The sequence below is a fragment of the Mixophyes fleayi genome, chromosome 10 (genome assembly GCF_038048845.1).
Source record: "Mixophyes fleayi isolate aMixFle1 chromosome 10, aMixFle1.hap1, whole genome shotgun sequence".
In the NCBI taxonomy this organism is placed as follows: Eukaryota; Metazoa; Chordata; class Amphibia; order Anura; family Limnodynastidae; genus Mixophyes; species Mixophyes fleayi.
In genome coordinates this window covers 6,083,247-6,103,605 of record NC_134411.1, presented here as the reverse complement: position 1 = coordinate 6,103,605, position 20,359 = coordinate 6,083,247, and the positions used below count along the sequence as shown (strand labels likewise).

General features: G+C 42.8%; 1 protein-coding gene across 1 annotated transcript in view; it reads right to left on the bottom strand.

Moving 5' to 3' along the window:
- CHRM1 (cholinergic receptor muscarinic 1) overlaps window positions 1-6,715 on the bottom strand; it is a 141,674-nt gene extending 134,959 nt beyond the window's left edge. Inside the window, exon 1 of the mRNA XM_075187738.1 lies at window positions 6,564-6,715. The gene's annotated coding sequence lies outside the window, so the exon portion shown is untranslated. The remainder of the gene's footprint in view (window positions 1-6,563) is intronic.
- Window positions 6,716-20,359: the final 13,644 nt, after the last annotated feature.

Here is a 20,359-nt window from a genome sequence, read left to right as displayed (position 1 = left end):
TTAAATAAAAAAAAAAAAGGTGTGCACCCCCTCCCAAGCAGTATAATCAACCCTTGTGCCGTTTGGGGGACATGGGGGGATGAATAATTCTTTTGTTTTTTTTTACATTTTTTTATTTTTGTTTAATTATCTGCTTTACAGGGCGCTGTGCATGATACACTTGCACGCCGGCCCATAAGGCAGATAAAGAGGCATGTTTGTGCAATTTGCACAGTATGCTTTTGGAGTGTGGGAGGAAACCGGAGGAAACCCATGCAAACACGGGGAGAACATACAAACTCCACACAGATAAGGCCATGGTCGGGAATTGAACTCATGACCCCAGCGCTGTGAGGTAGAAGTGCTAACCACTTAGCCACCTTGCTGCCCAATATACTTGAACGTTCCACCACAAATCTGGTGGCAAGCTAGAATATAAGTAGTGGTATATTTCATAGAATGGAATACAGTATATTTACCGGCATGTATCACTGATTTAATACCACTGTTTCCTCCATTTTTGGTAGAATTTGACAAAAAGTAAGGTAGGAGTAACACCATGAAAATCTTTTGGGAGCCCTGTGATAACTCCCATTCTACTATATACTTTACATTTCCAATACCTGTTGCGAAATGCTGCACTTGTTCCTAGATTTGATTATTTACTTTTGTGAAGCTTATTCTGGGAAATCTGATATATGACTCTTGGAGGGGGAGGGTGATTCAATCAACTGTGAGGATCTGTAGTAGCCTCGCATGTTATGTTTCAGCATGATGTGTAGGTAAGGAACTTCCTTCATTTTTGCTCCCATCTCATAAGGGTACGAGTTACAATAAGTGACTTTATAATTGCCGTAATTTGCACAGAAGCATGAGGTGCGAGACTACCACAGAACAATGCGGCTATTTCAATGGTCCTCTTGGCAGGATCAGACTGGACTGGGGGCAGGGCAAGCATCTGCCCCCCGGGCCAGTTCCATAGTGGGCTACATTGGGCTGGGTCACCAGGCCACCTGCATTTTTGTTCCTTTAAAATGTTCTTATAGGCTGCTGAGTCCAGTCTTGTTCCCCCCCGCCACTTGGTATGGTCTGATGGTCCTGAATAAACAACAACATAGCCAAATGGGTTCTATATAGAGTGGCTATGTACTGCCTGGACACTAGGTACACCATTGAAGTAATCCCCACCCATTTGTCAGCGTTGACTCACACATGTAAAAAGGAGAGAGCTCTGGGGCAACTGCCCTCCTGTCTACTGTGCCAGCAAACCAGTTACTGAAATCCCCTGTATGATTTTAGATCATTGTTGGCTCTTCAGAGAACCAGGGACCCAGACAGAAGAAGATGATGCCGTGCTGACTTAATTTCACTTAAAACTAGCGTATTGTTTAAGCGATCTCAAAACCCAACTAAGCGTGAGCTTGTCCTGCCTAGTGAATGATAGAGAAAGTTCTGGAAAGAAGAGAGAAAACCCAAGTAAGGGAAGTGTCAAGACCAGTGCAGGGATATGTAAAACACACACACACAAAACAGAAGCAGAAATAAATATGTGTGCCAAATTAACCATCACACTCACTGACAGCGCCCTCTTCAATTGTTGCCTTTGAAAACAGTGTTAAAATGAAAGCTTGGCTTGTAGATTAGATTGTACTTTTACAGCTCTTCTCCAAGCCATGCGGAAATGAATAAATTAGTAAAAAAACAAACATCTGTATGTTCAAACATTCAATCCATTGCGCATAAGTGGTTAACCTCCGAACAGGACAGTATTATTCTCTTCTATTACTGCATTAATAACACAGCACAACATTACTTATCAGTCTTATAATGGAACTTATTACAATGCGTCCTTACTAGTACACACATATCACAACAATTCTGTTTCCAGATTCCATCAAAACATCCTGGCTGTGCTGATATTTATTTTGGAGCTCTGGTTATTAGTCCAGACTAAAGCGTGTTTTGATTGTAGATGCCCATGTGAATTTAAAATGGGTCATTGTATACTTGCTGTTTGATAGAATTGCCATTTAACTTAAAAGAAGGAGTCTCTGTGACATGTACGGTATCATTCTCAGACATTGTATGGACATTTTCTTTTATCATTTTCTGTTCACACAGAGGAGAATGTGATTTGGGGGTGTGGGCAGGATATTTTATAAGCTTCACAGCAGCCCAGGTAGCAGTGAGGGAGGCTCAGCACTGCATGTCCACCACTTTAGAGCTCTACTATTCTGAGTTTGAGGGTGGACCGGCGCATGTGCAGTTGAACCCTGGATAGTGGAACATGGTCAGTGCGGCAGGGGGTCGCTGTCCTTTACCGAGGTGCCCTGCAACCTTAATATCTGATCCCTTCTCTGAACAGACAATAGGCACCAGGATATAGGGGAGAGGCGCAACCTCTAGAAGGAGAGGCGCTGGAGATGCCATCACCAGTCTTGCTCAGGAAAGTAGAGTCCCTGGAGTGGTAAGTAGATACAGTGATTGAGACAGTTGTCCTGGTTGTTTATCATGCCAGAGACCAGAGATGAGTCAGAGGGGTTGGGTAGGTGTCTCTGATTACTACTACAGCGAGAACGTTACCCGACTTTAGAAGGTAGAAGCTGGGAATGCCGAAAGTATGTTAACAGCGAAGGTTGCAAATCACTACTGGTCACAATCGCGAACAATGCAGAAACCAGCAGACAGAAAGTCATGTGACTTTCTTGGAGTATACTATTCTTAGGGGTGTTAAATGAGTAAAGCAGGGAGCCACGGAATGGATAAAGTAGAAGGGTTGGTGTTAAATATTGTCCATCTGGCAGCTTCCTGCTTTAGTCATTTAATGTTCACGATTGTGACAAGTAGTGATTTGAAACCTTTGATGTTAACATAGTATCGCGATTCCCGGATTCGGCCTTATGAAGTCGGGTAAGTCGTTGTAGGTGTAGTGGTAGTCGTGTTAGTGACTACCACCAAGTCAGAGCACCGCACCAATAGTTTAGTAACAGTTGGCTCTGGATGCATATCATGCTGGTGCCCAGTACACAATTCTGCCCTTTGGGATGTGGCCCAAAGGTTCCATTTGCTTTTTGGAAGGCGTAGTCTTGTTCCCCTTACGTTTCACACTCCCCGAAGTTAGAAAGGATATTTTAAAAAACATTCAGCTGCAGCATTAAACGCAGGAGCACTAAGCATTCTTCCAGTTGCAAACATTTTAGGACAATATAAAAACAGACGGTAAACTTGTTGTGTCCATTAGTATTTACAGATTTGTGTGCCACCTATGCTGCTCATATATATGTTATTCATATTTGAAGAGGGTAACATAGAAGTTTTTTTTTGTGAAATGAAGGTGGAGCTCAGCAACCTCCACCCCTACAATGAAAACCCCACACTTGTCCCTGATAGTGAGACAACTCTGACACTGTATCACACGGTGTAATATATATCTTTTACTCATGAGTTAACATCCTGACTCTGATCTAGGTCACTAACTCAGATCACACAGCGGGCAATACCATAGCACTAAGAGGAGTAGGTAGAATACAAGCATTTTGGGGACTGAATATTGTTATATTACTTTTGTTTGAAGCACTTATTAATATAACTTCAGTACAACACTATATTTATGTCTCCTGACAGTTCCCCATAATCTATGCTTTCTGATGCTATAATGATGATGTATGTATAATGTTGTACCACTATCAGTATGTAAATATTAATATATATGGCTTTAGTTCACTTCTGGCTCTTGTCTGGGAGTTTTTTTTCAGTTAACTTTACAATCCACCCATGTCATTGTGCATTAGCAATACAGCCGCTTTCAAGTTGGAGAACCGAGAAGTATAAATCTAGTTTCAACAGTACCTATTTATCCTTCAGTTCTAAACTATTTCCAATATATATTCTATGTTTCTGAGCACAAGGCAAGGGGTCATCATTAAAAGTCTTCTCTGTAGTGAACATAGTAATGTAAAGCAAACAAAATGAGTAACTTTGAAACTTGACAAAGCCATATTGCATTGTGATATATATATATATATATACATAGATCTATATGTTTTTAACTGCCTTTTAATAGGTCAGTGTAGGACCTGCATATGAGATACCCATGATGCTGGGATGCAGGCTTAAATGTTTTGGATAAAATAGGAACCAATATCTCATGTTTTCATTTTGCTAGACACACACAGATATGCAGTGTTAAGGATAAGCGCTGACAAGAAATGTCTTTTTGTTTTGTATACATATATGGGCATTTATATTGCCATGCGGTTTTGTCTCAAAATATTGCCTTATGTAGTCATAGCTGCTGTCAATCAAGCCTATTTAATGCACATTTGGGTGTGGCTCACAAGACTGCCCTAGCTAGAAGTAACCTCCTATACCTGGGAGGTGAGTGCATCTGATTTTAACTGCATTCTAATGGTGTTTAAAGGATATAGGTCAGTGTGGACCTATATATGAGATACCCATGATACTGGGATGCAGGCTTAAATGTTTTGATCAAAATATGAACCAATACCTCATGTTTTAATTTTGCTAGATACACACAGATATGCAGTGTTAAGGATAAGTGCTCACAACAACTGTCTTTTTGTGTGTATGTATTTATATATATATATATATATATATATATATATATATATATATATATATTCCTGTGCATGTATATCCATGGTAATTGCATAGGCTGCTATGGCTCTCTTGGTCTCTTTCAATGCAGGAAAATATCAGTTTTGTCTATCTCTTTGCTTCGTATTGGTAGAGAACAGGTGGACGGTTTCTAGTAGAAAGCAAAAATTCTGCTGTTGCAAACTGGAAAAAAAATCTGCCCTAGGCACAGCCCTTACAGCTGCACCTGTTCTGACCACACAGCACCTACATCATCTGTTTGCTGCTTTCCCTGCAAACGCTTAATGCTGCTATTCCTCTGCTAACCTCCCTACAATGCCTGTACATTAACAGCTTGATATTATGCATGTCCTCTTGTTCTTATGCACTTGCATTCCATGCCATAATTGTGTACAGATTCTCTCCTATTCCTACACTCACATTTTTTCCCCTTAGACCCATAACATTCCTTAACTCACACTTTATACTGTTGCTGTCGCCAGCCACAATTTTATGAACTCTATTCACATGTAGCCCTGTATTTTTCAAACAATGTTAACAATAGACTCACATTCTTATACATTTCCTACCATCAAATAACATACCACCCCATTAATACTTTAAATATGTTATTAAACCCTGTGGACCCATATTTTGTTCACACCACAATAAAACCACTATTCATATATTCATATTGTATAATTTTATAAACTCATTGTCAGAACTCAACTGACACCTCCATTAAACTTACACATAACTTGATATTTGTGTCTGTGCATATTTCGTATGTGTGTATAATTTTATTGATGGGCCCTCCCATAATGTGTGTATAATTTTATTGATGGGCCCTCCCATAATGTATATAGCACAAACATTAATATAAAGTATAAGATAATTCCCCACCTGAAGAGCTTATCTAATAATATAAGTATATATGTATAGAAATGTACACAGCACAAATATTAAATATTATATGAATCCTTGCCTGAAGAGCTTACAATCTAATAATACAATTATGAATTTATGTACTCCTCTACTATTTCATATATTTTGTAAAGCTTAATACACACAACTCTACAAATCCTACTATCAGGGAATCATAAAGCTACATAATAATTACTTAACTGTTTCTTTTATATTTTGGAACTTTAACTGTGTAAAGCACCCCACCAAATATATACTCACAGACCATTAATTTACTGTCCTTTGCTCAACACTCACCTCTCCAAATCTCTGCATCCCCCTTCATTATAAATTTACTCACACCCCGATAATCAAGTACTGAGTCCCAAACTATTCCTGCGCTCACACCCCCTACTAGGCACAGCTGTGTATCCGCATCTACATCGTACCCTCCAGCACCCTCTTCAAATTCAGCGAGCATTGACCTACCACACCCATCTGTCACCGCTTCTAAACCCTCCACTCTTACTTTGCCGGCTCTGTCACTCCTGTAACCAAGGCAGATTGGGATAAAACGCTGGATTAGAACCGCTTCTGTACCTGTCACTCTACTTAGTATTAAATACGCGGCGCAGCAAAGCAGATGGAAGGATTAGCAACACTACACACCTAGAGACTTCCCCAATAAATCATCAATCAAGTGGTTTCGTTTCTTGATAGGTGTTGTGTCTCTTTTGTCAAGGCAACAAGATCTCATAGTTTATGTATGTGATACAGATTATTCTGTACAACTTTGTAAACTAAAGCAATGAAGTAAAATAGTTCAATAAAAAATCTCCACCGTCTAACATATAATAATCAGGTGTTAAAGCACCTCTCCCTTATGTCACCGTATTTTACATCCTTGTAGAGGCTACGGGGCGCTCAGTAGTAACAACAAATGTCATATCAGCCCAAGTAAAGTCATCTACCCCGTACCAGTGTAATTCTACGCTCATATGATTTTATCCCCAAATACTCTAAATTTAGGCAAAAAAGCAAAACCAATGATCTTAACCCGGAAAAAAAGGTTAAACCACACTCACCTTCACCACTAGCAAGGCAGAGTTCTCCAGAGTTATAATCCCATTGTTGCTGGTATTCCCATAGTGCTAGATGCATGCATAGGTATGCGTCTATAGCTTGTGTCTGATCTCTGTTCTTGGATATATACTGTAGGATCGTGATGTTCGCTCCTGCTGCATGCCCTATATACAGTGAAAGCGACTTTCCAAGACTCGTACACCACGCAGACATGCTCTTAATTTGCCCTCTTGTGGAGTGATGAGAAACTACAGGCTGCACTGTGAAAAGTAGCAACAGGGTTTGGCAAGTTTACCCTTAAATAAATACACATTTGTGATAGCTATGGCCATGTTAGTCTTTGTAGCAGTGGTGCAAGGAAGATACTGCAAGGAATCCTTTGCAGGAAGATCAAGCTCTAAAGAACTGCAGATATTTAGGACATTTCGACGGCAAAATAAAGCCACTTTAAATCATTTGGCTTATTCCTTGTTTCTGGGGATGAGATGTTCTATGTCAGTATGTCTATCGATGAGGCAACAGAAAATGTCAGTGCTATACAGGCTTGCAGTCTAGTAATTTGTAAATAAATTTAAAATACACCTAACTTTATCTTCATTGAATTGCAAATCAAACATTACAGGCTGCATTTATAATGTAGGGGGATTGTATCGCTTGTGAAACCCAAGAAATAATATACTTGACTGAATACCCGTGCAATATGCAATGCATGCGTAGGACAATCAGATCCCTAAAGGTAATAATGCATCAGTAACATTAAATGTTTCGAAAAACACCATTTCAAACTTGACTATCCATAACTGCGACCCTACAGTGATACAATTCATGGCAGCACAGAAAGTAAGAACAAACTGGAGGGGGCGACTGCATCGAAAAGATAAATATAGCAGAAACCATATGGATTTACCATCTGTAGACCCTCTCACCAAATGGCCTAAATGTAGACTTTGAAATCCAAACATTGGTCAAAATGGACATTCTAGCAGTCTTTACTCCTATTAGTAGCCCTAAATCGATAGAATGGGTACTATCTCGCTAGCTCACTACCACCAATGACAACTCCTCAGTTGTCCTCACATGCACAATTACCATGGCATTACCCTTATATTGGTCCAGCCACAATACATCTGCTAATGGGTGCCTAGCATTTGCAATCAACACATGATGGTATCTGGCAGACAATAGGAGCTGGAAATAATGTTATGAATTCTAGCACATCTGGTCATACTTACTTTTTTCCCTACCATCTGTCTGAACTTCAGGACTATTCTCATTCATGTAAATTGGTTACATGTTTCAAAACTTTAATAATAAGCCCCAGGTGCTGCCAATGATACAAAATAACTCCTTAATCCCATTTTGCTGTGTATATTTACATAATACTGCACACCTCCTAACCTAATCTGCTAATGATATAGACCTAGACTTATTTCTTTATGAGCTAGCACTAAATGAGTTACAATTTTCTCATACAAGCACAAGCTCCGACATCATTTTGCCATAACTATTAGTCAATTAACACCTCAGTTTAAATTTTTTGCTAAAACTATTACGTGAAGCCACTGTACAAATACCATATATGGTGCACTGAACCATTATGGGCGCCCAGTAACCATCTGCGACAATACAGACTGCCTGTTGTCCCATAACAAAATGTATGCCATCATATATGGTCCACATTCTACTGTATATAGAGGGACCCACAATGAACAAAGATTTTTTTCCAGGCCACAGATCTGATCAGTGACTGGGATCCTCACAAGTGTCATGAACATGTGAGTATAAGCCATGTTTAAGTACCAAAATTACCAATCGGATTATAGCAATCCCTATTTGCGAGGGGTCCCTATGTAATTTACATTGGCAGTTTTGTAATCAATGAAACATAGCACAAATCAATTACCACTCCATAACTAACAAAGCTGCAACTGCACGTAATGTGATATAATATTTATACAGAGATTCACAATGCACATGATTCTGCTGAATTACACAAACACTCAGCCGCCGGGACTACAATGAGTATTAACAAATATCAGCACATGTGTGATGGGGAAAACACTGCAGAGAGAAGGAGTCACTAGGACTATTTTGGGATGTTTTTCACAGTGCTGGGACTATTGGGGAGAGGTGGGAGGTGAGTCAAGTGTAAGTTATTGTCAGTTATAATGTGTGCTCCCTTCCCCTGCCTCTCTAAACTATACCCCCCAGTAATACTCTACCACCCTTCTCCTGCCCCTGTATATCTATAATCCTGCCTATTACTTATCTAGTATCTACTATGGCTGCCGAGAGTGATACAAAGTACTGTGTCGGGGCTTGCCTGGGTTCTAACGCCTTTGTTGAGCAGAAGTGTTCAAACTCTGTTATAATCCTCCATGGAGGGGGCCCCAAGAAGTTGCTGTGCCAGGGCCTAAAACTTCTCCTGGCGGCCCTGCCTTTACAGCCAGTCTATAGCTACACCTCATAGACCATTTAATCAACCCTGTGAAATTGATCCAACAAAACACCCCCTAATGAAGCCAGGTGATTGTGAGGAAGCGCATTGAAACACGCCTACTCAACACTCGATCCACATCTCCACTGCTGGAACAAACCCAGTGGGCTCACCCTTATGGATCGGACGTAGCAGAAAAACACTGCCAGTGCATGAGCAATGTAGAATAGCTGACGGATTTGTTTGACTTTAATTTTATGATTACAGTAAATACACTTCACAGGGGCGGATCTAGAAAATAATTTTATCGGGGGCGATTTAGTTCCAGCCCCCTTTTTGACTGCTAAGGCTGCCTACGGCTGTACACTATGTGCAGGTCCGTTTGGCAGACACAGGCAGGGAGAGTGTGCTGCCCGACTGCTCTGATTGTGTTTAAAACACAATCAGAGCAGCTGGGCAGGACTCTCTCCCTGCCTGTGTCTGCCGAACGGCCCTGCACATAGAGTGCAGCTGCCGCCAGCAAGCCTCCCCCTGGATCTGTCACTGACACTTCAATCAGTTTAAGTTGTCTATTTTCGTTAACGCCGGTAAATGACTTTTTCACCACTTTTTCTTATTTATCAAAGGGTTAACGCTGGAGAACTCATAGATTTCTCTGACATTAACCTAATTACTGGCACTTACCGCTCTCCCCATAGGCCTCTATGGGGAAAAAAGGATTATGTAATTGATTAATCTTGTCATACCAAAGTAACGCCATCTCAGAATGGCATTACTGGTCTCTTTGAATAGGATTCAGCTGAAACCTCTCTGGCTTTGCTGGATTCCTCCCGGGAAAGTGCTTTGTGCCCAGCATCTTCTCCATTCTTCGGGACCACCAGGAGACTGATAACAGGAAAACGATGTTATCGAGGAGGAGTGTTAACACTGGGGCTCCCAGAGCAGCCCTGACATAGTAAATTGCAGTGGTGTGTCTTTATGTACTGCTGCAAATTGCATATTGATAGGTAGCGCTCTGGGGTCATAAATAGACTACTAAATCTTTCCACCTAATCTGATTGTCATTGAGCTCTCGATTGTTTAATCTGTATCTATTATCTCACACACATACACACACACACACACGTTACTAAAAGATTATGAGACTGAATGATCAGATTAGGCCTGGACAACCTGTGGCTCTCCAGGCCTTGTGACACTACAAGTTCCATCATACCCTGCGAGCTATCGGCTGGCTATTAGCTGGCAAAGCATTCTGGGGCTTGTACCAGGGGAGCCTCAGGTTGTCCAGGCCTGTATTAGACTGTACCATGTGTGTTCAGTTTGTGGTATCCTGTGGCTTGATTACAAAAACATCACATGCAGCATATAAGCCCCCTAATACTTTTCTCACAAAATATTAATACTTATACCACTTATCCCCACCAAAAGTAATGCAGTTTAATTAGGCTAATTATGTCTACGTCCCAAAGACTTTAAGATCTCAGTAAACTAATAAATTAATAATCGTGTTGTTACGTAGTACCACTAATGTATGAATAACTTTGCCTACTCTTAGGGGGGAATTCAGTTCTCAGCAGTAATTTTTTTAACACCACATTAAGTGATTTTAATGCGACTTTAACTCATTCTGGAGTGCGTTATCTGTACCCGTTATTCAAATCTTATTTTAACGCTTTGTCTTGTTAGGGAAAACAGTCCCATCGCGGAAAAGTAGTTTAACCATTGAAAGTGGAGGGAGGGAGGAGCGTTAAAAGCTATTCAATGGGGTGCGGTAAAATCGGCAGGTTTATCTCTCACCTCTCATGGTTGTGCAAAAATTTAAAAACATAAGAAAAGTTTTGAAATCATGTATTAAATGTAAAAAAAAAAGAAAAATTATGTTTCTCAGTAGTGTATAACATGGAAAAGGTGAATTTTTTTTACAAAAACCATGTACAAAAATGAATGAAATGAATAAACACAATCACTAATTAATATATGTATGTACTAATGTGTTTAGTGATGCTATAGATAATTGTATAGTTATAAAAGTAAAAAAAAGTGCTGTATATATTATAAAATAGAAGGTTGTATAATGCAATACAAATGTATGCCAATGCATTTTGGTTATTCTAGTTGGCTGCGTTAAACCCTTCCCTCCACTCCCCTAAAAATTTGCTTGCACCAATGGTTAATGTGCGGGGGCGGTGTTAGCTGTTTTCAAATTGAAAACCATGATTTTTACTGCTGCTGCGTTAAGTAAAAACAGTCGCGATTGCACGTCCAAACCCGCGCGGATCGTTTTGCATTTTTTAACACTGCGTTTAAAAAAAATACCACAAAGAATTGAATTCCCCCCTTATTGTGTGATATGCATGGGAAGGCTGCCCAATTGTAGCCTAGTGGGCAAGACTCGACTCAGCAGCCTATTGGGAACATTTTAAAGGGAAAAAAAAATGCAAGAGGCCTAGTGACCCACCCTCAGATAACTCACTATGGGACCAGCCCGGGGGGGGGGGGGGGGGGGGCAGACACTCCCCTTCCCCCCACCCAGCCTGGCCCTGCTGATATGCATTAAGATATGTGTGGTAACAGATCTGTATTTAAACTTGATTTCACAATAAGTAAAAGAAAACTTTCAAGCTTATATTGATTTATGTCAAGCATCTACGTTCGGAAACATGTGCCCAGAGCTCCCTTGTTTAATATTTGAAACTTTGTAGCCCCCTCACCCGCACCTCCTGCCCTATAGCATTTCCCTGGCTATCTGTCAAACTCTTCACATAAAAACAGTATAGCATTATAGCTATGGGCATCTCCACTCCAACCAACTCCCTTTCTTATATTTCTATAGTGCAATTTTTAGAAAATAAAATAATGAATGAGAACAATTCTCACCAATAATGAAAATTCTGTTCTTGCTATAATATTGCATCAAAACGCCACTTGTAAAGCAGTGGGCCATTATATATTTAGTTTTGATAGCTTTTCTGACTTTTAACTAAGAATCTCTGCAGATACATAAAATCATAATTTCCAGCGCAGTATACCATAGCTACTTAGTAGAGTTAGGTGCGGTGGTTTCCTTCTACATGGAAATTAGTCATAAAATCAGATAAAGATGTAAACAAAAATAAAGCAAACAGGATACATATAATCTTATTTGTCTAAGTTAGTGTTTCACAACCTGGGTTCTCTGGAACCCCAAGGTTCCGCCAAAAGTTGTCAGGGGTTCCGCAAGATGAAAATGCGCAAGAGCAGAAATAATTTATTGGTGGTCCTACATTTGTCAGCACAAACTAAAATTTGTGTTACGAAATTTGACACAAACAATTCCACCACCGATAGCGCACACACAGTCCACTGTTGCTTCATTGCAGAAGCTTATTTGTACCACTCCTGATGACTCCTCACCAAACACAATGGGGAAAGTTTAATGCCTCACTTTTCAAAGCTTTGATTTCTCCACTTTTCCACAGAAGCAGATGACAATATCTCACAATGCACATAAAAGACAAATTAATGCTGGAATGTTATTTTTTACTTACATTTTTTACATACTACTCAAATCTAGATGTATTTGTTAAAGTACCAGAAAGGTGTAGCCCATCTTTGGAAGGGGCTGAGATATAGACAGGTCGGGTTCCTCAGTAAGTTCTGTAGCTTTTTAGAGTTCTGTGTGCTAAAATAAGAATCACTGGTCTAAGCAAAGTATGGCTTCTGCCTCTTATACCCCATTCATACTGCACCAAAATCCCGGGTTTTTGCCGGGGCGAGCTCAAACGACCCGGGTCTTGGTGCAGTATGAATGGTACAAGTCAAAAATCCCGGGTCTAAAAACCTGGGTCTTCAACCCAGGATTTATCGAGGGGTAATTCCCGGGTCGGACCCGGGTTGCCAGCACTATGAATGGTGCAACCCGGGTTTTTCAACCCGGGTTGCACAGAAAACAAGCTGATTGGCTGTCTGCCTTTCTCTGGAGGATGATGTCATCGGTGGGAGCCCGTGGAAGATTCGAGAAGGAGTTTAGGAGAAATGGTGGATGGTGGAGTGCAGATCAAGCTGAAGCAGAATCGGAGTTTGTTGGAGAAAATTGCTTTTATTTCACTAGTCACTATCAAACCAGTCACCTTTCAATGACATCACCATTTTTCAGCCAATGAAAACTGCTCTGGTGATGACTCCCACAAATTGCCAGGGCACAGACTTGTGCAGTATGAATGGGGTCAACCTGGGAAATTCCCGGGTCCGAGGTGCAGTATGAATGGTGTTTCTGAGCTGGGACGCTCCGAGCCCCGGAAAAAACCCCGGCTTGAAAAACCCGGGATATTGCCGGGGCGGCAGTATGAAAGTGGTATTAGCTATAAAGGAGCGGCACCTTACATATGTAAAAATAATATATACACTAGAGATGCTCACTGACCCCCGTGTTTTGGTTTTGGTTTTGGTTTTGGATCTGGATTACCGTCGTGTTTTGGTTTTGGTTTTGCCAAACAGCCCTTGTGTCACGGGCACTAGGAGTCTTTACCCAGGGATCACCAGATGGTAGGCTTACCAGAGCAATGTAGATGGTAATAGAGTACTCTGGTAGCTGGGTGATCACGGAACATGAAATGATGGCCGATGAGATGCTCAGGAAAGTCTATGACTAGCAACACTGGTAATAATGAGGTAATAATACACAAGGAACTGTATGGACAAGGACACGTGGAGGTAGTCAGTGGTCTGCGATAGCAAGTTGTACCACTGCTATAGTGAGGAGGAATGTCCAACAGATGATACCGGAAACAGGGATCAGTGGTCTGACATCAGCAAGTTGTACCACTGAATATATATGTGAGGAGGTGCACGGGGGAAGACTGCAACACAGGATATACACAGGCACCTTATACACGATCCACAGTGATATGCACAATATAGATATATATATGGATATAAATGACTGAGCAGGTCTGCAATCTAGAAAGTCTCTTGAAGTAGTCCAGCACAATGATAACACAGTCAATGATGGCAATAGACTCAGCGGATAGCAGACTCCAGAGAGAACCAAACACAGTCCAGCAAGATATGCAATACACAGCACAGTCAATGAGAAGTATGCATACCGTGGTTCAGCAGTAGCAGTCAGATGGGATTGCAGCGGTACCTGAGCGGCTGGAGACCGACTGGATAGGAAGCCCCTGAATAGGTGAGGCAGCGGTCTAGCAAGTGCAGCGCACAGGTGAGTAGACCGACAGGGACACGAATCCACAGGAGTCAGCAACACGTGGAACTGGACTCATAGGAGACCCAGGAGAATGGAGATGATCCAGCAGAGGGTAGTAGATGAGATACAAATCCAATGCTGACAGGAGGGTAGAGACCAGTGGAACACGTGAAGGCATGGAGAGTGGTCAGCAGGAGATGGACGATAGCGCTGACCACAGCGGCAGGACTCAGCGGCACACGGAGGTAACCAGTAGCAACCACAGGAACCAACAGCGATGGAAAACAGGAGTGCAGCGCAGGGCAGGAGCTGTAGATCACGAAGTGTAGCAGATGGTAATGAAAGCGGCAGTCTCGAGAAAGTCACAGCAAAGATGAGATGAGACTGTAGTGCACGGAGGCAGCGGATAGTAATCAGCTGGCAGTCACAATGTTGAACACAGGCGAGTTGCAAGCAGGAGACTGTAGTGCACGGAGGCAGCGGATAGTAGTCAGCTGGCAGTCACGATGTTGAACACAGGCGAGTTGCAAGCAGGAGACTGTAGTGCACGGAGGCAGCGGATAGTAGTCAGCTGGCAGTCACGATGATGAACACAGGCGAGTTGCAAGCAGGAGACTGTAGTGCACGGAGGCAGCGGATAGTAGTCAGCTGGCAGTCACGATGATGAACACAGGCGAGTTGCAAGCAGGAGACTGTAGTGCACGGAGGCAGCGGATAGAAATCAGCAAACAGACTTGATGAGAAGCAGGTGAGTGAAGTAAAAGCTGGAGTGCACGGAGGCAGCGGATAGCAATGAGCAAACAGTCACATTGATATAAAATAACGTTGAAGTGGTTTAGAAGACTGTAGTGCACGGAGGCAGCGGATAGGAATCAGCAAACAGTCCTGATGATATAGTTGATGGTAGAAGTGGTATAGAAGACTGTAGTGCACGGAGGCAGCGGATAGGAATCAGCAAACAGTCCTGATGATATAGTTGATGGTAGAAGTGGTATGGAAACCACAGGAATAGAAGTGGTTTGGAAACCACAGGAATCAGCAGCGCTGAATACACGAGCAATACAGGAACACCTTCAGAGACTCATGAGGAATGAGACTCCAAGATCAGGCAACGTGGTGTTGACCACAGGTGCTTAATATAGGGAGGTTGCCTGATCTGCCAATTGAGTTAAAGGGGTATACACTGAAGTATAGAAAAGGGCTGCGCATGCGCAGACCCTCAGGATGGTGGACGACCACGGTTCCTAAATGTCCGGGAAGAGGCACTCACGGTCCGGTGAGTGACAGTACCCCCCCTTTTAAAGGTGGGCACAGAACGCCTGGAACCGGGCTTGTCCGGATTTTTGGAGTAAAACTTCTTCAAAAGGGCAGGAGCATTAAGATCTTCAGCTTTGATCCAAGAGCGCTCCTCAGGACCAAAGCCCTTCCAATGAACGAGGAAGTGGAGGACTCCTCGCGAAATTTTTGCATCAAGTACCTCGGTAATCTCAAAATCCTCCTCCTGATGAACTTGAACTGGCTGCGGAGCTGAGGGAGGAGTTGAAAAACGGTTGATAATAAGAGGTTTGAGCAAAGATACATGGAAGGCATTAGAAATCCGAAGACTCTTAGGAAGAAGGAGTTTCACACATACTGGATTGATAACTTGAATGATCCTATATGGACCAATAAAACGAGGGGCAAATTTCATGGATGGAACCTTCAAACGAATATTTTTTGTGGATAACCAGACACGATCTCCAATTTTTAGTGGTGGAATAGCCCGCCTCTTCTTATCAGCGAAAGATTTATATTTGACAGATGTCTTCTTTAAACAGGTTCTGACCTGAGACCAGATATTTTTAAAGGTCTGACAAACAGTTTCCACCGCAGGAACTTGGGTGGGCGGGAGGGCAGGAAATTCCGGAAAAGACGGATGGTGACCGTAGACCACAAAAAATGGAGTTTTGGATGATGACTCATGGTACATGTTGTTATGGGCGAACTCAGCCCAAGGGAGTAACTCTACCCAGTTGTCTTGATTGGCTGATGAAAATATCCTTATAAAAGTCTCAAGATCTTGATTGACACGTTCGGTTTGTCCATTGGATTGCGGATGGTAAGAAGATGAGAGTGCTAATCGTATGCCCAAGGTTTTGCAAAGGGCTCGCCAGAATCTGGACACGAATTGTACTCCTCTATCAGACACAATCTCAGATGGACATCCATGGATACGGAAGATCTCTTTAATGAAATGTTCAGCCAGGATAGACGAGGAAGGCAAACCAGACAGAGGGATGAAATGAGCCATCTTCGAAAATCTGTCCACTACCACCCAAATAGTGTTATGGTTCTTACTAGGTGGTAAGTCAGTAACGAAATCCATACTAATATGGGTCCATGGTTTGGACGGAATGGGTAGTGGTCGCAGCAACCCTGCTGGGGTTCTGCGGGAGGATTTGAATTGCGAACATAATTCACAGGAAGCAATGAACTCTTTGACGTCTCTCCTCATTGAAGGCCACCAGTAACTTCGAGAGAGGATCTCAAAAGTCTTGTGTTCACCGGCGTGTCCAGAAAAACGAGAGGCATGGAACCACGAAAGGATTTTCCTCCTTAGAGTAGGAGGCACGAGGGTCTTCCCAAATGGTAGCGTTTTGGTGGATAAAGCAGCCAGTGAGATACATTTGGGGTCAAGAATGGTATGGTTGGAAACCTCTTCTATATCAGAGGACGTAACAAAGGCTCTAGATAAGGCATCAGCTTTTTTGTTCTTGGCCGCTGGTTTGAAGGTAATTATTAATTCAAAACGGGAAAAGAAAAGAGACCATCTTGCTTGACGAGGGTTCAAGCATTGGGCAGACTGGAGATATGACAAGTTCTTATGATCCGTAAAGATCGTCACCGGATGGTGAGCTCCCTCCAACAAGTATCTCCATTCCTCTAATGCGGCTTTGATAGCCAGTAATTCCTTGTCTCCGATGGTATAATTCTTCTCTGCGGGTAGGAGACCCCGAGAATAGAAGGCACAAGGGTGGAATTTTTGCTGTTCCGAGCGTTGGGAGAGAATAGCTCCTAAGCCCACATTAGAGGCATCTACTTCTAGGAAGAAGGGGAGTGTCACATCAGGCTGACGAAGGATTGGAGCCGAAGAGAAGGACTCTTTTAATGTTTGAAAGGCTTGAATAGCCTCAGTTGACCATTGCTTGGGATTAGCCCCTTTTCGAGTCAGGGCCACAATAGGAGATGCAATGGAAGAAAAGTCTTGAATGAAGCGTCTATAGTAATTGGCAAAACCTAAAAAACGCTGGATCGCACGAAGAGTAGTTGGCTGGGGCCAATGTAGTACAGCATTTACTTTGTCAGGATCCATCTTCAGACCAACTCCGGAAACAATATACCCCAAGAATGGAATCTGGGGTAATTCGAATGAACATTTTTCTAATTTACAGAACAATGAATTTTTCCGTAGCCTGGAGAGGACTTCTGCCACATGTTGGTGGTGAGAAGGCAGGTCCTGTGAAAAAATCAATATGTCGTCCAGGTAGACGACGACACATACATATAATAAGTCCCGAAAAATCTCATTGATGAAGCCCTGAAAAACAGCGGGGGCATTACATAGCCCGAAAGGCATTACCAGATATTCGTAATGCCCGTCTCTGGTGTTAAACGCTGTCTTCCATTCGTCACCGGAACGGATTCTGATTAAATTGTAGGCACCACGAAGATCCAACTTAGTAAAAATACGGGCTCCCTTAATGCGGTCAAATAGCTCAGTGATCAACGGAATGGGATACCGATTCTTGATAGTAATGGCATTGAGTCCACGAAAATCTATACAAGGGCGTAATGATCCATCCTTCTTTTTGACAAAGAAGAACCCAGCTCCAGCGGGCGAGGTGGAAGGTCGGATGAACCCACGCTGGAGGTTCTCCCGTATATATTCAGATGTAGCTTGAGTTTCAGGTAACGAGAGTGGATAGACCCGGCCCCTGGGAGGAGTCTTGCCAGGAAGAAGATCAATCGGACAATCCCAAGAACGATGAGGAGGAAGACGTTCAGACTGAGCTTTATCAAAAACATCGGTAAATGAAGCATATTGAGGAGGGAGTCCCGGTGAAATAGCTGAGATGGAAGCTTGCTGTACCTTGAGAGGAATGACTTGGGAAAGGCAATGATGGTGACATTCAGACCCCCAAGACGTGACTTGAGGGGTGCGCCAGTCAATCTGGGGAGAGTGACACTGAAGCCATGGAAGGCCTAGGACAATCGGACTTGTCGTAACAGGGAGAATTAAAAACGATATCTCTTCATGATGCAGAGCACCAATCTGAAGGGTTACTGGAGACGTACTCTGGGTGATGAGACCGTTGATGAGACGTGATCCATCGATAGCCGTCACAGTAATGGGAGTTTTTAAGGTAATCACTGGTAGAGACCATTGATTTACTAACGATTTGGAAATAAAATTTCCTGCTGCTCCGGAATCAATCAATGCCTGTGACTCAAAGGTTTTGGTAGCAAAGGAAATAGTCACATCAAAAGCGCAGACTTTAGATTTCATAGACGATGGAGAGGACTCCAGGGACCCTAACTTCACCTCTCCAGAACTAGTTAGGGCCTGGCATTTCCCGATCTCTTAGGGCAGGAGCTGAGGACATGAGTGGAATCAGCACAATAGATACAGAGTCTATTCTTGACTCTTCGTTTCCTCTCCTCAGAAGATAACTTGGAACGTCCTATCTCCATGGGAATCACAGCGGGTGACACTGGACGAAATTGAGGGTTAGAGCGAAGAGATGCTTTAGCAGAAGTCGTTTCCTCAGCCTCTCTTTCACGAAATCTCATATCAACACGATGGCATAGAGAGATCAAATCTTCAAGGGACGAAGGAAGCTCTTGAGTAGTCAGTGCATCTTTAATTTTATCGGAAAGCCCCTGCCAGAAGGCGGCAACTAGGGCTTCAGTGTTCCACTGAAGTTCAGAGGCTAAGATCCTAAATTGAATGACGTACTGGCCTACAGTATGAGATCCTTGTCGCAGACGGAGGATGCTGGAAGCAGCGGAGGTCACACGACCTGGTTCATCGAACACACTTCGGAATGTAGAAATGAATTTGGCACTATCTTGTAATATTGGATCGTTCCTCTCCCACAGCGGGGAGGCCCAAGCCAGGGCTTGTCCTGAAAACAAAGAGATAAGATAGGCCACTCTGGAACGATGGGTAGAAAAATTTTGAGGTTGGAGCTCAAAATGGACTGAACATTGGTTAAGGAAACCCCTACAAGTTTTGGGGTCTCCATCGTACTTTGACGGAGTAGGCAGGTGAAGCGTGGAAGCTGTAGACACCTGGGATGGCAATGGGGAAACGGAGGAAAGCACAGGAGCTTCAGTAGTAGCTGTCACAGTCTGTCCAGATGTTCCTTGGGAGGTTAATGACTGATAACACTGAAGTAACAGCTGTTGGCGGGCATCCTGTTGTTCCACACGGCTAACCAGATGTTGCAGCATCTCTTTGGCGGTAGGTTCCGCATCTGGGTCTGTCATGGCCTGATCTTACTGTCACGGGCACTAGGAGTCTTTACCCAGGGATCACCAGATGGTAGGCTTACCAGAGCAATGTAGATGGTAATAGAGTACTCTGGTAGCTGGGTGATCACGGAACATGAAATGATGGCCGATGAGATGCTCAGGAAAGTCTATGACTAGCAACACTGGTAATAATGAGGTAATAATACACAAGGAACTGTATGGACAAGGACACGTGGAGGTAGTCAGTGGTCTGCGATAGCAAGTTGTACCACTGCTATAGTGAGGAGGAATGTCCAACAGATGATACCGGAAACAGGGATCAGTGGTCTGACATCAGCAAGTTGTACCACTGAATATATATGTGAGGAGGTGCACGGGGGAAGACTGCAACACAGGATATACACAGGCACCTTATACACGATCCACAGTGATATGCACAATATAGATATATATATGGATATAAATGACTGAGCAGGTCTGCAATCTAGAAAGTCTCTTGAAGTAGTCCAGCACAATGATAACACAGTCAATGATGGCAATAGACTCAGCGGATAGCAGACTCCAGAGAGAACCAAACACAGTCCAGCAAGATATGCAATACACAGCACAGTCAATGAGAAGTATGCATACCGTGGTTCAGCAGTAGCAGTCAGATGGGA